Here is a 15,363-nt window from a genome sequence, read left to right on the forward strand (position 1 = left end):
TTTTTTGTTTATTCTATAGAGTCAAAATTCCCAAAACCTTTTTATTCCAATCTTTTGCTATAGAAGGGAACCTCCATGTGTTAAAATTTGGTTTAACAACTTTATGCAGTGCCATAGCGAGGGCGGCTGACACCCGGGGCGGGTCGCTGCTGCGCACACCCCCCCCCCCCCCAGGAGTGCATTCTTACCACTGGCGTACGAAAGGGGATGGGTGGGAGGGCCGCTCCGCCTCGAGTGCAAGTCGCTGGGAGCTGCGTCGGCTCCGCTGGTTCCCTGCTCTCTTTGCCCCGGAACAGGAAGTAACCTGTTTCGGGGCAGAGAGAGCAGGGAACCAGCGGAGCTGACACCCCCCCCCCCCCCTCAGCGGCGTGCACCTGGGGCGGACCGGCCCCCCTTCCTACGCCACTGACTTTATGCATTGCAAAAACACATCTTTTTTTGATGTTATGCAGTGACTTGATAAAGGCATTGTATATGACTCCCCAAAGGAGGTCATGAAATGTATTGAGTTACCCTTTCATTATGCTGATCACCTTGTTTGTCTGCTTTCTCTGTATTGTGTGGACACAAAGATCAATTTCAAGTTCAGAATAGAATCCTGCTGCACCTAACGGTATAACCAGCAAGTTCAATTTTTACCCTTTTGCTCTAATTCAAATGAAATCCATTTAATTTGTCATGGTGCAAAGTTCTAGTAGTTATATTAGTCTTGAGGACGGCCTAAATTCAGTGGATTGTTGAACCTGTGATTTAAAAAAAAAAAAGAAAAAATGAGGTGACACATGAGGGCTGGAGACAAGTTCCTTTAGTCAGATGTGGCTTCCCAGGCTCAAGCAGTGAAGCTTTATCCATGTACAGCAGGGGTTCTTAACCAAGTCAGGTTTTCAGGATGTCCACAGTAAATATGCATGAGAGAAGTTTGCATGCACTACCTCCATTCTATGCAGATTTATCTTTTATATATCCAGTATGGTTATCCTGAAAATCTGACTAACTTGATGTGTCCCAAAGTCTTGATTTGAGAACTCCTGATCTAGGGTAGTAAGGTAAGGATGCAGACACTTAAGTCCTCAAGGAGTAGATGGAGATTGTGTTAGCATGGATTATTTTTATTGGAAGTAACAGAAGCCTAGCAGTAGGAGGTGCTGTTTGTACTGAACAGAAGCAGTGATTTTCATAAAATACCAGACTGGGATGCTCCCTTCCACTCCAGGTGCAATGGGGGACAAAGAATCGGAGTTCTAGGTTCTTCGGTGTTGTTTTTTTGCTAAGTCACAGACTGGGTGATAGGGGAAGGTTTTAAAAACTGTCGTAAGGAGTTATGAACCCAGTGCATCTCCTTGATTTTTTTATGAATATTTCAGTGCCTGTTCCTGATTTCTTATATTTTGCTAATTTTTGCCTTTGACAACACCTGTTGTCAGTCAGTCAGTCTCCTAATTGGGAGTAATGGTGTTCAGATCAGGTACAGAATACCAACAGGGGCTTGCCCAGCTTTCGAGGGTATATGTAGTAAGTAAATGACTTGGGACAAGTTGCTGTGGGCAGTTTTCCCCATTTAAAAATAGACCTTTTCGGGGGACTTGCCACACCACAGTACAGATTCAGGTTCAGAACCCCATCTGTGCCAGTTGGGTTCGGACATGACATGCAATAGGGTACACCAGGGCCATAGGAGGGAGGTCTGCTAGTGTCACTGAGGGTATGCCTGAAAGGGAGTGCCTCTTCTGCTCTTAAACTAGTAAGACCTCTGCCATCTAGGGAGCAAAACTGTGGAGGGAGAGCAAAAATAGCCCCTTCCGCCCCATTTCTATTGCACAAGCCACATATTGAAGGCAACTGCTTGCATTATCTGAGGTAACACAATCCCAAAGAACTGTCCGATCTTGTTCTCTTGGAGAAGCTTCTGTCTATCTCACAGCACTAGACAACAGCCGTATGAAACTGGAAATTTCCTACTTGACATATTGCTCATGTGTGTACAGTGACTTAGGTGTGACTGGAATCTCCCGGAGACTCACTTGCCCTTTCCATGTGCTGGGATTTTCCCACACAGACTAGTGGATGGTTCCTTGCAACTGCCGTGCATTTTCACTTTTTCCCTTTTCGCAGTGGTGAGAGTGAGACGAGTTCTGAAGTTGCTTAGCTTCATGTAAGTGTAAAACACTGTGTGCTTCTCCCCTTTCAGAGAACAAAGTCCTCTCTGTTCTCAGAGCCTCAGCTGTTGTCCTGTGTGTGTGTGTGTGGGGGGGGGGGGGGGGGGGAGTTGATTAAGAAGGATGTGTTTCTCTGGGTTTAATAGGCTGCAGGAAGGGTTTTGAATCTGGTTACAGGAGGGATGAGAAGGTCTCTTGACTACAGCTCTGCTAGTGATCTTTTCAGCCTCTCCACTTCTCTTGTCAAAAAGAAACCTCCTAACTGCCCTGCATGTTTTTCTTTTGGTGCTTCAGTGGAGATAATGTGCCAGAATGGCAGTAAACGGCTGTTATGTGCAGAACTGTACTTATGTGCTTTCTAGTAGAATAGCGACAGGACTGGCTGAAGGAATAGTGGCACCCTGAGCCAACTTGCTTTGGTGGCGGTCCCCCTCCCCCCTCCCCCCCCCCCCCCCCCCCCCCCCGGCTGATAGGTATCTCTTCTTCCTTTGGGCCGGTATCTCCCCCTGGTCCAGTCTCTTTCTCATCCTCCATTTCCCTTCCCCACCTCCCTCACCTCCCTCACCTCTCTCACTCCTCCACGGTCCTGTAAAGTTTGTTGGGCACGGGCGGCAACAGCAGCAGTAACATTACAGGTTGCCTTTGGCCAGCCCCTGGGTCTTCCTTCTGCTATGTCCTGCCCACAGGACATGGCAGAGGGAAGACCCAGGGGCTGACCGAAGGCTGCCTGTCATGCTGCCGCCACTGGCAGCTGACATAAACTTTACAGGCCTATGAGAGAGTAGTGCTGGACCCATGAGGAGGGAGGTGGGGAAAGAGAGAAGGGGAGCTACCAGACTAGGGTTGTGTGTGTGAAGAAAAGGCTTAATCTGTAGACAAGGTGAGGCCAGAGGCTGGGTATTTTGGTGCCCTGGGTCTGAGCCTCCTGAATAGTGCCTAAGACATTCAGTGTGAAATTACCACAGGGTATGCATGAGGGCAGGGCATGTGTGGGTCACACACTTACTCAAAACTTACAGAATACTGTAAGTTGCATGTGTTAAGCGCTAACAGGGGTGCACATTTACACCTGCTGTTGAGATGACGTAAGTGGTCATGCATAAATGTGGATGTACACTAGCCTTCTATAATGAACTTGGCATGCAAAATTGTGCTTATCAAATACTAGCTTAGTGCCTACATTTTTTTGCACCTGGCTTGTAGAACCCTTTACAGAATTGTCTCCTTTGTCTTCCATCTAAATTGGATTCCAGAGAGTTTGAGATTTAGAACTCCATGCAGAACACAGTGCAGTAGAGCTTCTACCTTGAGATTAGTGAGGCAGTGCAGAGCAGTGAGCTAATGAGATGTAAAATTGTGCTAATCAGGGAAAGCCTCCTGGACACATGCATGCAAAGGTTTTGCAGTAAGGGCAGCTTCACATATCCGAAGAAAACGAATGTGTCAGCACGTTAACCTATGCATAAAGACCAGCCGTGCAAGCATTACTTGTACATAAAAATTTTTGCAAGGCTAATATTTATGCACAGACACGTCCACTGTGAAGTTGCTGATACCTGTGCGCACAGCCGTTACTTCTGTCCTGCCTTTTAAAGTTGCAGGTACTTGCTGTGGTCACGGGAAAAAAAGAAAAAAAAACTGGCATAAAACATCTCAACTAACCCTTCTACGCTGCCTCGTACCTGAGGTTAATTTTCTTGCATTGTGTGTGTGTGTGTTTAAATCCCCTGTTTTACTTCTGTGCATTGTCACCTCATTAGCATACATGTTAATATACTGTGTGCTCATGTGTACCGTGTGAGTTAATTCCTGCGCTGAACCCCGCTCTTTTTTTAATTTTGTATTTATAATCATTTAAACTCTTTACATTGAGCCTGCAAATAGGTGGGAAAATGTGGGATACAAATGTAACAAATAAATAATAAAGAACAAACATATGGAAAAATCAGAAAATAGTATAACACTCTCAATAATTAAGAAAATAGAATAAAGGAAAATACTCTCTTATTTAGTCCACAATAACAGGACCAAGATACAAGGAAATACAGTATGACTCTGATTATCCAGACTATCCTCTGCAGGGGGGGTGGTCCGGATAATCATAAATCCAGATTGGCTGGGAAGGTACTGTACTGTTCTACCTGGTAGAGTTACAAGGGGGGGGGGGGGGGGCGGATAATGGGCCACAGGTGAGGGAAATGAGACTGGGGGTGATGCAGATGGACATGTTCCCACTCTGGCCGAACTGATCTGGATAATCGGCATTCAGATAATTGGCATTCAGATAATTGGCATTATACTGTAGATAAAAGAAAAAAACATTAATTGAAACTAATAATAAGACAAGAGGATTAGAAATCACAGCCAATCTAGCAGCACATTACTACATTACTATCATGCAGGTTCATTCAAGGGTACATTTCTTTCGCCTTCTTTTACAACAATAAATCTAGCAAATTTAATATAATTAACAGCATTTAGAGATACCAAGCATCTACAGGAACACTTGAAAACAAAAGATCCACCCAATGAGAGATCTCTAAAAATGCCCTTCTCCTCTCATTGACCCCCTTACTGCATTCAGCGCCCATTAATGTGCAACTTACATCTTGCAGTAACTGCGCACTTCTGTTTGCGGTAGCTGTCTGCATTGGCCCCTTACTGCCTACTACTACTACTACTATTTAACATTTCTAGAGCGCTACAAAGTGTACGCAGCGCTGTACAAACACAGAAGAAAGACAGTCCCTGCTCAAAGAGCTTACAATCTAATAGACAAAAAGTAAAGCATTTAAATTTAAAATATTTAAGCAGTCAAGCACAAGAGAACAGTCACAGAAGGACTGAAGATGTTGAAGGGTGGTCAGTGTGATTAGGTGTAACTCTGGTTGGAGTAGTGGGAGAAGGTGATAGAAGAATAGAAATGGGTGAGGTAAAAGTAATGAGTGGGTTGATAGGGAGGTTATATAAGACATGTCACTCTAGGGGTGGGTGGGTAGAGGGGTAGGGTGGGCGGGACTAAGTCTAAAGCAGGAGAAGGTATTCTCTGCAGCCTATCTGCCTGATATTTAGCGCTATTTTCAATTAGCCAAGAACAGCTCCTGGCCAGGTCAATAGCCTAAAGCCGGCTAAGCGCTAAATATTCAACATGAGATACCCGGCTATCTTGGCTGAATATTAGCACTTAATGGCTAGCCTGGTCACCGGCTATGTTGTGTGGCATAGCCGGTTAGCACCAATATTCATAGTAACAAAGTAAATGATGGCAGATAAAGACCTGTACGGTCCATCCAGTCTGCCCAACAAGATAAACTCATTTTACATGGTATGTGATACTTTATATGTATACCCGAATTTGACTTGTCCTTGCCATTCTCAGGGCACAGACCGTAGAAGTCTGCCCAGTACTGTTCTTGTACTAAAAGTTCTGAAGCCAACGTCAAAGCCTCTTATAATTATACTGCAGCCCATCCATATCTATTGAGTCACAATCAGGGCACAGACTGTAGAAGTCTGCCCAACACTGGTTTTGCTTCCCAGTTACTGGTGTTGCCACCCAATCTCTGATAAGATTCCGTGGATTCATTCCTTTTAAAACAGGATTCCTTTGTGTTTATCCCACGCATGTTTGAATTCCATTACCGTTTTCATCTCCACCACCTCCTGCGGGAGGGCATTCCACATATCCACCACCCTCTCTGTGAAAAAAATACTTCCTGACATTACTCCTCAGTCTGCCCCCCTTCAACCTCAATTCATGTCCTTTAGTTCTAGCACCGTCCTGTCTCTGGAAAAGGTTTGTTTGCGGATTAATACCTTTCAAATATTGAACGTCTGTATCACATTACCCCTGTTTCTCCTTTCCTCCAGGTTATACATGTTCGGGTCAGCAACTCTCTCCTCGCTGACTGGCTAAGGTTTTAGCGGCCAGATAGACCCACATAAGTAGCAGGTCTATCTTTGACCACTATAACTTAGCTGTCAGCCAATGAATATCTGCTTAACCTGCTATGTTCAGACCGCCAAGAAAAAAAAAAAAAGGAAATTCAATGCTGGTTTCTGGATATGGCATGGCACTGAATTTCCAGGTTTGCCGCTGACCGCTGGAGGCAGCCCAGCTAACTCTTAGTTCTGGATTGCATGACGTTCTCTAGGGAATGGGAAGACAGCCTTGATTTTAAAATATTGCTTGTTGGGGTGCTGCTGAGGCTTTTTATGGACTCACTAGTAAAGAAGGACCTTTTCTTAACGTAATGAAACGGGCGCTAGCAATGTAATGAGTTCCTGCCATTAATGTTTCCACGGTTGTATTCTGAATATAATTGTTTACATGTGTAAGATTTCTTTATATACAATAGTTTTTGTGTAAACTGTGTTACAATGTGGTAAAAGTTTTCCTTGTTCAGGCCCTTCAATCAGTTTAACAATCACATCAAAAGAGCTCCTTACTCGTGAGAATGCAACATACAGTTGCCCATCTGAGAGACTGAGAGTGACAGTGTGTTTTACAGACAAAGTAAGAGAGAGATACACAGAGTGATTGTGTGAGTGACAAAGTGATTAAATGTTTGTCTTCCCTTCCGTTCTGTGCACTTGCCTCCACTGATGTTCGTACCTCCCTGTATGTGATTGTTAGAGATTCAATCCACTCCACTTCCCTCCTCCAAGTTCCGTTCTGTCTGATTGGTTCTTCGTTCCTGTGATGTCGCGTTCGTTTGCTTGGCAACTATGCAGTGTTCTGTTTCCTCGACATGAGGGCGGGGACAGTGAGAGCCAATGAAACGCTGAATGACAGACTTACGAACCCTAAAGTGCCACGGAGTCAGCTTCAGAATGTTGGAGGTGCTTTTTATTATATAGGATTACTTTCCTTTTCTGGACCTCAGTTACCCTAACTGCAGCTGGTCCATTAAAGAATGACATGGGGACGGGTAACCATGGGGATGGGGTGGGAACAGGGACAGATCCCACGTGGACGGGGACAAATTGTATCCCCTTGTCATTCTCTACTGTCCATCCTTTAATTGTGAAGTACAATCTTCACTTTTAGCTTTGCAACAAATAGGTTGGAAGCAGTGAGACTTTTGGGAAGCTTGAATGGGGCTGTGCTGTGTACTGGTATCATATCTGTATAAAGCTTTGCCCAGCAGTCTCTGGTTATAATGGCACTGCCATAGTGGAAGTGGCTGTACAGTCACTGAATTCCACTGAATTGGTGCAGTAGGCACAGGTGACAGATGTACAAAAGCGTCACGGTTATTCACCGGCCTCCTACACATGTTCTGTTTCCATTTTCTGGTGGAACTGTGCAGAATGTATAAAAGCTTCCTGTGTTTACCGTGCTCTGGGGTCTGATTCAAAGAGAGGAACTTATGAATCTGGTGCTAACACGAGACTCAGTGGGCATCTGTCTCCCTCAGAGTGGGCTGGTTTCAAGAGTAACCAAAAGAGCCATCTCTGGAATTAGCTAGGCGATAGTCCACCAGGTAGCAGCCGCTGTTGTGGGGGAGTTCATTTGCCCTCTGTGAGCAAGTCTTGTGCTTCTGATTAATACAGTATGTGGGTGATCTGCATGTACAGAGGGCAGTGTGGATTCTTCATCTCACTTGCATGGGACTTCCAGCGTTTCCTGTGCTCTATGATGCGTACAAGTGCTGCTGAGTCAATTGAAAGATTTACAGCCTCTTTTCTCCTGTGGTACTAATTAGCTGTGTTAACCAGAGCTTTTGGGGGTTTGGCCACTTTAACACAGTTACCTCCAGATTCTATATAGCGCGCCTAGAGATCTGCGCTAAAATCCAGGCGTATTCTATAATAGCGCGCACAACTTAATTGGCTTAACAAGCTCATCAGTGTTGATATCAACACTTAAGCAACAATAAACACTAATTGGTAACAATTAGAATTTACGCGCACAACTTGCTAAGCGTATTCTGTAATGAACTGCACCTATATTCTAATGTGTGCAGTTCAAAAGGGGTGTGGCTATGGGCATTCCAAAATTTACACGCCTAGTTATAGAATATGGCCCACTGCATGTAAATCTACGCGCAAGTCCACATTTTCATTGGTATAAACAAAGGCACGTAGTTTTAGGCGCTCAGATCTCAACTAAGCATATTCTATATTCCGTACCTAAATCTAGGTGCTGCTTATGGAATACGCTTAGGTGGAAATGTTTACCATGCGGATTTTTTTAGGCGCCTTATATAGAATTTGGCCCTTAGTGGACAAGACTTGCCCACTTGCCTTAATTCTGTAAATTTTTACATATGATTTTATTCTTACCCCCTAATTCTATACGTTATCAAAAATTGCACGTGCAAATTTAATTGAATAATGAGCTAATTAGTGCCAGTACTTGGTGTTTTAACAAGCAGTTATTGGCACTAATTAGGTTTAATTGGAATTTACACACATAAATTTAGGTGTGAGTAACAAGAAAAAGGGGGGGTATGGATATGGGAGGGTTATGGACAGAATAGGCGTGATCTTAGCATTTACGTACATTGTTGTAGAATAATGGGACGTGCCTAATTTTAGGCATATACATTTGCACCACGTTTCAGTTGGTGCAAACGGTCATGCCTAAAGGAAGTGCTATTCTATAAACCACGCCTAACTTGGTTTATAGAATAATGCTTTTTTGGCACCATATATAAAATTCACCCCTTACCGCATAAAGTTGTGTACATGCTATAGAGTGGTATCAATTACATGCGCAAATATAATAAATTAGCTGCTAATTGGCTATAATGGTGTTAATTGATGGCTGGTACTAATTAGCAATTATGCATGGAACTGCCTTTAGTCAGGATTCTGCAGATTCTGTGTGCAAAATCCATGGAGTTCAACTGCAAGGGGGTTGAGGGTCAGTGATGGGTCTAGCATTTATGTACACATTTTATAGATTACTAGCATTTATACAACTAACTGCCAGCGGTTAGGTGCAAGCATTTATACCAGCCATTGTGCCAGGGGCGGACTGAGTGGTTGGGGCCCTGGGCAGTACAGGTCATTGGATGCCCCCCTCTGCACCGCCATTCCCCTCCTGCACACTACAGCCCCCCACTACCATTGCAGTTGCCGCCCCCCTCCCACACACTACAGACCCCTGAGCCAAGGTGAGCCCTCCCCGGTCCTACCTTGAAGGGCCCTGGTGGTCTAGTGGCTTCTTTGGGGACAGGAAAGAACCTCTCTTTCCTGTCCGCTATCACTACTATTCCCAGAACCACCGTGTTTTCAAAATAGCTGCCGAGACTTACTGTGATAGCCTCTTGGGTCTTGGCAGTCTCACAGGAAGTCTTGGCAGCCATTTTTAAAACATAATGGCGCCGCCAGGCAGAATAGCGGCAGCGGGTAGAGAGAATGGGATTCTTTCTTGCCCCAGCAGAGGCCACTAGACTACCAGGGCCCTTCAAGGTAGGGCCAGGAGGGCTGTAATTTGCGGCAGTGGCGGGCAATCAGGCAGAACCTGTAGGGTCTCTGGCACTGCCAGAGAGCCTACAGGTTCTCTCTGGCAGTGCCAGAGAGCCTACAGGTTCTCTGGCACTGCCTGGTTGCCTGAATGGTCAGTCTGCCCCTGCATTGAGCTAGCATAGGTGCTTGCACCTAAAGCTAGGTGCGTAAATGTCCGCTTTCACTAGTATTGCACAATTGCAGATTATAGAATTTGCTCAGTGCATATCATCCCGTTTTCTGACTTTAAGTGATCCCCTACTTGTGCTAAAGCAGTACCTAATACATACTATTCAAGCATTATAGACTGAGTCTGGGGACTTTCTCATGGGAGGGCCTCCACGTGGAGCTTTCAGAAGTGGAGGCAGATACTGGGCTTTGTACCCTGCCGAAGCACAGTGATAAGCACTAAACCCTGTATTCTATAAAGGGTGCTCAAATTGATCCTGAGATGCCCATGCAACTAAATTGGGCAACGAACTGATGAACGTCAATAACTGGGTGCTAATAATTATTGTTTTTGAATTTACACGCCCATCTTGCTATGCGCTAGTCTATAAAACTGAGCACCCAAATCCCATAGTGTGCCATGGGGAGGGCATGGGCGGATCAGGGATGTTCTGGAAACTTGCACGCAGTATTACAGAATACTGCAGATGCGCGCCAGGAATTACACCTGCTTTTGGAAGTTGGGCTTGGGAATAGGTGCTATGTACTTTTCTGTAAAGGACGCACGACCCGGAGTGCCCTTTATAGAATAGCGCTGGGTGATGGTTTATTACAGCACCCAAATTCATGTGCTGTTTACTGAATCAGATCCTTAAATAACCATGTGGTTACTCTCTCCAAAACGTCCTTGAGACATGTTAATGCTACTGAGAGAGGCCCGGAGCACTTCTGAGATGACTGGACAGGCATATGTGGAAATGGATAGAAGCTTCCAGAGGATGTGGTCTAGTGGTTAGAGCGGTGGGCTGAGAACCAGGGAAGCCAGGGTTCAGTTCCTGCTTCTATCACTGACGCTCTTTGTGACCTTGAGCAATTCACTTTCCTCCCACTGCCTCAGGCACCCCCCTTAGAGTGTAAGCTCTTCAGAGCGGGTACATATTTTATCTGAGTACTTGTGTGTTTAGCCAGTAGTGCTACAAAAATAAAGAGTGAAAGGAAGAAGACTGTTGCCCACTTAGATTTAGGAAATCTAGCACTGGACGGGGTTATGTGCAGTGAGAGCCTGACTTGAGCAGGTTCACCGTGGGGTGGATAGAGGAAGAAGGCTTTGTGCTTTTGTAAGATAGTCTTACTCCTAGGTTCTCATTGTTAACTGTGGCTGTCCAGGCTGCATGGTCTAGAAAACCAGAATTGGGTTGAAATCTGATTGGGGGAGGGGGAGCAGTGTAGGGCAGTTAAACCTTAAACCTTTTGTAACATTAGGTGAAGGGGGAAGGGAGAAAATACAGAAGGAGAAATTGCATCAGGCTGCAAAGTTTTTTTTTTTTTTTTTTTTTTTTTTTTTTCCTTGTCTGTCAGTCACGTTGTAGGAAGAGCTTACCCAACTGATTGCATTAGGCCAAGTCCTCTTGAAGTTGTGTTGTGCGTGTGTGAGATACTGTGTGTGGTGGATCCTTATCTCGTGCAGCCCTAAAAGCTGCTCCAGTGACATGATGTGCGTTTCCATTGTGGTGTAACGGAACGACTCTGCTTTGCTGAATGAGTCAGCTGGTAATACTAATATGTTTAATAGAAATAAACTTGATATACCACCTTTCATAACAATTTGGTTTCTAAACTAAAGAGAGGCTGTTCGCTCCATTTTTTTATTGTTCTTTCCTTCTTTCCCTGACTAGACACTTCTTTCCCCCACTAGAGACTACTCACCTTATCACACTCTACCCCCATTCTCACCCTCACTCACCAGATGCTTTCCCTCCCACTACCATCCCTTCCCCTCTCCTTTCTCATCCTCTGATTCTTCCCTCCCTGCTAACAAGGGTGTAGCCCAAACAGGGCTGCTGAGAGCCTGGGGTAGGGCCGCCGCCACGCCCCCCCAAGTTGCCGCCACCCACATTGCTGCCGCTGCCCCCCCCCCCCCGATCGCTGCCGAAATACCTTAGCTGGCAGGGACCCGCCCTGCCAGCAGAAGATGCCTTCTTCCTTCAGCGCCGACTGCCTGCCTGCCCCTGTAGCTGCTTTTTCTCTCAGGGCATGCTCGGTTTCAAAACAGAGCATGCGCGCCTGAGAGGAAAAGCAGCTGCTCAGCAACGGGCAGAAGAGCAGCGCTGGAGGAAGCTCCGGTCCTCCCCAGCCTCCAAGGGGGGCCCGGCACCAGAGTTTTCTTGCTCCTGTCGGGACGTGATCACTTGGGTCCTGTCAGGAGCAGGAGAGAGAGACCCCAGTGCTGGGCCCCCCTTGGTGGCCCGCGCCTGGGGAGTTTTGCCCTCCTGACCCCCCCCCCCTTGGCGGCCCTGAGCCCAGATGCTAGGCATGTGGCAGAGGTGGTATGGTATACGGTGCAGTAGTCCTGCTTTTCCTGTTGGTGCTTTTGGTGTCCTTGCTCTGATGCCCCATTGAATTCCCAGCGATTAGATCAGTGGGATGAGAACCAGGGAAACCAAAATTCAAATCCCACTTCTCCCACTGGTCCTTTTTAACTTTCACCCTCTGCTACTGTTTGTTTACTATGATGTACATTAAATAGTAATAACGCACCATTTCCCAAGTTCATAACAAAATATAATCTGTTGGTACAGGACTCCTGCACATATGTGTGACCTCATGTGAGCTCTTTAAGGAGTCGGGATTTGGATAATGAAATTCAGGAGAAGATGATGTCTAGCCTTCTATTGGCTAGTGAGGGGAATGGTACCATTTTAGTCTTCTATAAGATATTATTGCAGGATGGGCCCCCCTGTTCATTGTGAGAGGTGGACAGAAAGGTGGTGGATTCAAGAGCCTGGGTTCCTAATAAGAGGAGATATGTCGCCTCTGGGGTTATTGGACATACCTGGAATGAATCGCTGTGGGCAGTACAACTTCCTGAGCCAAGCGTATGTATCTCCCCAGAGAGCACTTAGGATGGGAATTCTGTTGATGGATAGGGGCTCAATTTCAAATTACTTAGACTTACAAAGTTCTATAGGTTACTATCGGGCTCATTTTCGAAAGAGAAGGACGTCCATCTTTTGACATAAATCGGAAGATGGATGTCCTTCTCCCAGAGTCGTCCAAATCAGTATAATCAAAATCCGATTTTGGACGTCTCCAACTGCAGTCCGTTGCAAGGCTGTCCAAATTTCAAGGGGGCGTGTTGGAGGCTTAGCGAAGGCGGGACTTGGGCATGCCTAACACTTGGACGTCTTTGACCCATAATCGAAAAAAACAAGGATGTCCCTGATGAACACTTGGATGTTTTTACCTGGACCTGTTAAATTTTTTCTAACGAATAAGGCACAAAAAGGTGCCCGAAAGGACCAGATGACCACTGGAGAGAATTACTCCCCCAGTGGTCACTAACCCCCTCCCACCATCAAACATTTTAAAAAATATTTCGTGCCAGCCTCAGATGTCATACTCAGGTCCGTGACAGCGCATGAAGGTCCCAGGAGCAGTTTTAGTGGGTACTACAGTGCACGTCAGACAGGCAGACCCCCCCCCCCCTTACCTATTACATTTGTGGAGGAAACAGCAAACTCCAAAACCCACCACAAACCCACTGTACCCATATATAGGTGCCCCCCCTTCATCCGTAAGGACTATGGTAGTGGTGTACAGTTGTGGGTAGTGGATTTTTTGGGGGGGCTCAGCACACAAGGTAAGGGAGCTATGTTCCTGGGAGAATTTTATGAAGTCCACTGCAGTGCCCCCTAGGGTGCCTGGTTGGTGTCCTGGCATGTCAAGGGGACCAGTGCCCTATGAATACTGACTCCTCCCACGCCCAAATGTCTTGCATTTGGACATTTTTGAGATGGACATCTTTGGTTTCAAAAGTTGCCGAAAGTCAGAAACATCCAAATCTAGGGATGTCCAAATTTAAGGATTTGGATGTTTCTGACAGTATTTTCGAAACGAAAGATGGACGTCCATCTTTTTTTGAAAATACGGTTTTCCACGTCCCCGGATTTGGACTTTTTGCAAAGACATCCAAATCGCAATTTGGAAGTTATTTTCGAAAATGCACCTCCACGTAACGTAAGTCCAAGAGCTTTGAAAATATACCTAATATTTTAGCAGACAGTGCTAAATTGTAGCAGACAAATGCATTGGAGGAGGAGGAATATTCCAAGTTTAAAACAATGGAGAAATTTAAAGGCTTATTTTCAAAGGACATAGACTTATAAAGTTACATAAGGAGGTAAGGTAAACCTGAGCGATGGGTGACTTTCAAAATCTATGGGAACCGATTTGGCATACATTGTACCTGAGGGTCTGTAGTTTGCTGCTGGATTATTAAAATGTTTGTGCTTAGGGTTACAACCATTATTTCACTGGGTTGAGAGAGAGAGAAGGGAGTGGGGAGGTTGCAGTGGGAGTAAAGGGGATGTGAGATTGGGGGATTGATGTAAGTAATACCATTAGTCTCTGAGAGGATCTGGAAACGGGAGTATTTAAAACTATGGGAGGCAGACAGGGGAGGGGGTAGCACAAAACAACAGGGATAAAATAGAGGAGAAATAGCAATTACACAAATTTACAATCCAAGGGCTAGATTTCTTAAGCTCTCTGGGGCAAGAACCTACCTGTTCATATGGCTTTTTTTTTTTTTGTTCTTAACTGTAACTTACCTTCAGCATGGGTACGAAATGGTGTGTGAGTAATTCTGCAATCCAAATGCTACCCAAGAAGCTTCACAAATAAGTTGGAAGGATCCCTGGCAGCTGGTCACCTGGGTGCCTAAAATCCAAAGAAGCAAAATAAGGGAAAAATTAAACTGAAATGCAAAAGAAAACAAGCAAAGCAAGAGACTTTCTGGCTTCTATGTTGATGCCCTCCTCCCTACCCCCACCCCCACAAAGCAGAGTTGCGAAGTTACCCAGTTCCAGGAAAGAGGCTTTTTGGACAGCCCTGGTTTTAAACTTGCATCTCAAAACAGTGGGATATTTATAGTCCCTGGTACTAGCCATTGAAATCATTGCTGAAGATCCTATAATGCACCCAGGATGCTCTGTCAGAAAACTAGGACTGGCCTAAAATTTTCCTCTTGGACCTAAGTATCTTAAGTAGGGTTATCATAGGTCCTCCTTTTAGACTTCTTCAGATATGTCCTCCAGGTTTTTTAATTTTTAGGAAAATGTCCTCTTTTTTTCTTTTATGTGCCTATGACCAACACACCTATCCACATAATGAGAGAAACCATCTCTGGTCTATTAGTCAGTCTGGACACATGGGGGTGCTAAAGGGAGAAAAAAAGGCATTGCTTGATCTCCTCTCTGTTTCCCTGCTGGTTGAATCCGTCAAAGGAATTTTGTTTGTGCAGCGCAACAAAAAGCATATTATGCAAAGACTGTCACACATATCTCAGAAGTAAGTTGTTGAGGGATAACTGCTCTTTTGATAAGAACTCTTGGGGTCAGTTTTGGTCAAACTCGTATCCTGAAGTTTTTGAAAAGTAGATTGTTATCTACTGCTGTACTGTACTACTACTACAAATCATTTCTATACTGTAATTCAGTCACTCTGTGTGTGTTCATTAAGTAAAAACCATTTCCACATTTGCAACAATTAAATATTTCTTTAGCAAAGGTAGCAACTATGT

The 15,363-nt window shown here is 45.1% G+C and overlaps 1 protein-coding gene across 1 annotated transcript in view; it reads left to right on the forward strand.

Annotated features, from left to right (window-relative positions):
- CD82 (CD82 molecule) overlaps positions 1 to 15,363 on the forward strand; it is an 82,504-nt gene that overhangs the window by 38,916 nt on the left and 28,225 nt on the right. The window lies entirely within an intron of this gene.

Source organism: Microcaecilia unicolor, chromosome 4, assembly GCF_901765095.1.
Source record: "Microcaecilia unicolor chromosome 4, aMicUni1.1, whole genome shotgun sequence".
NCBI classification, from domain to species: domain Eukaryota; kingdom Metazoa; phylum Chordata; class Amphibia; order Gymnophiona; family Siphonopidae; genus Microcaecilia; species Microcaecilia unicolor.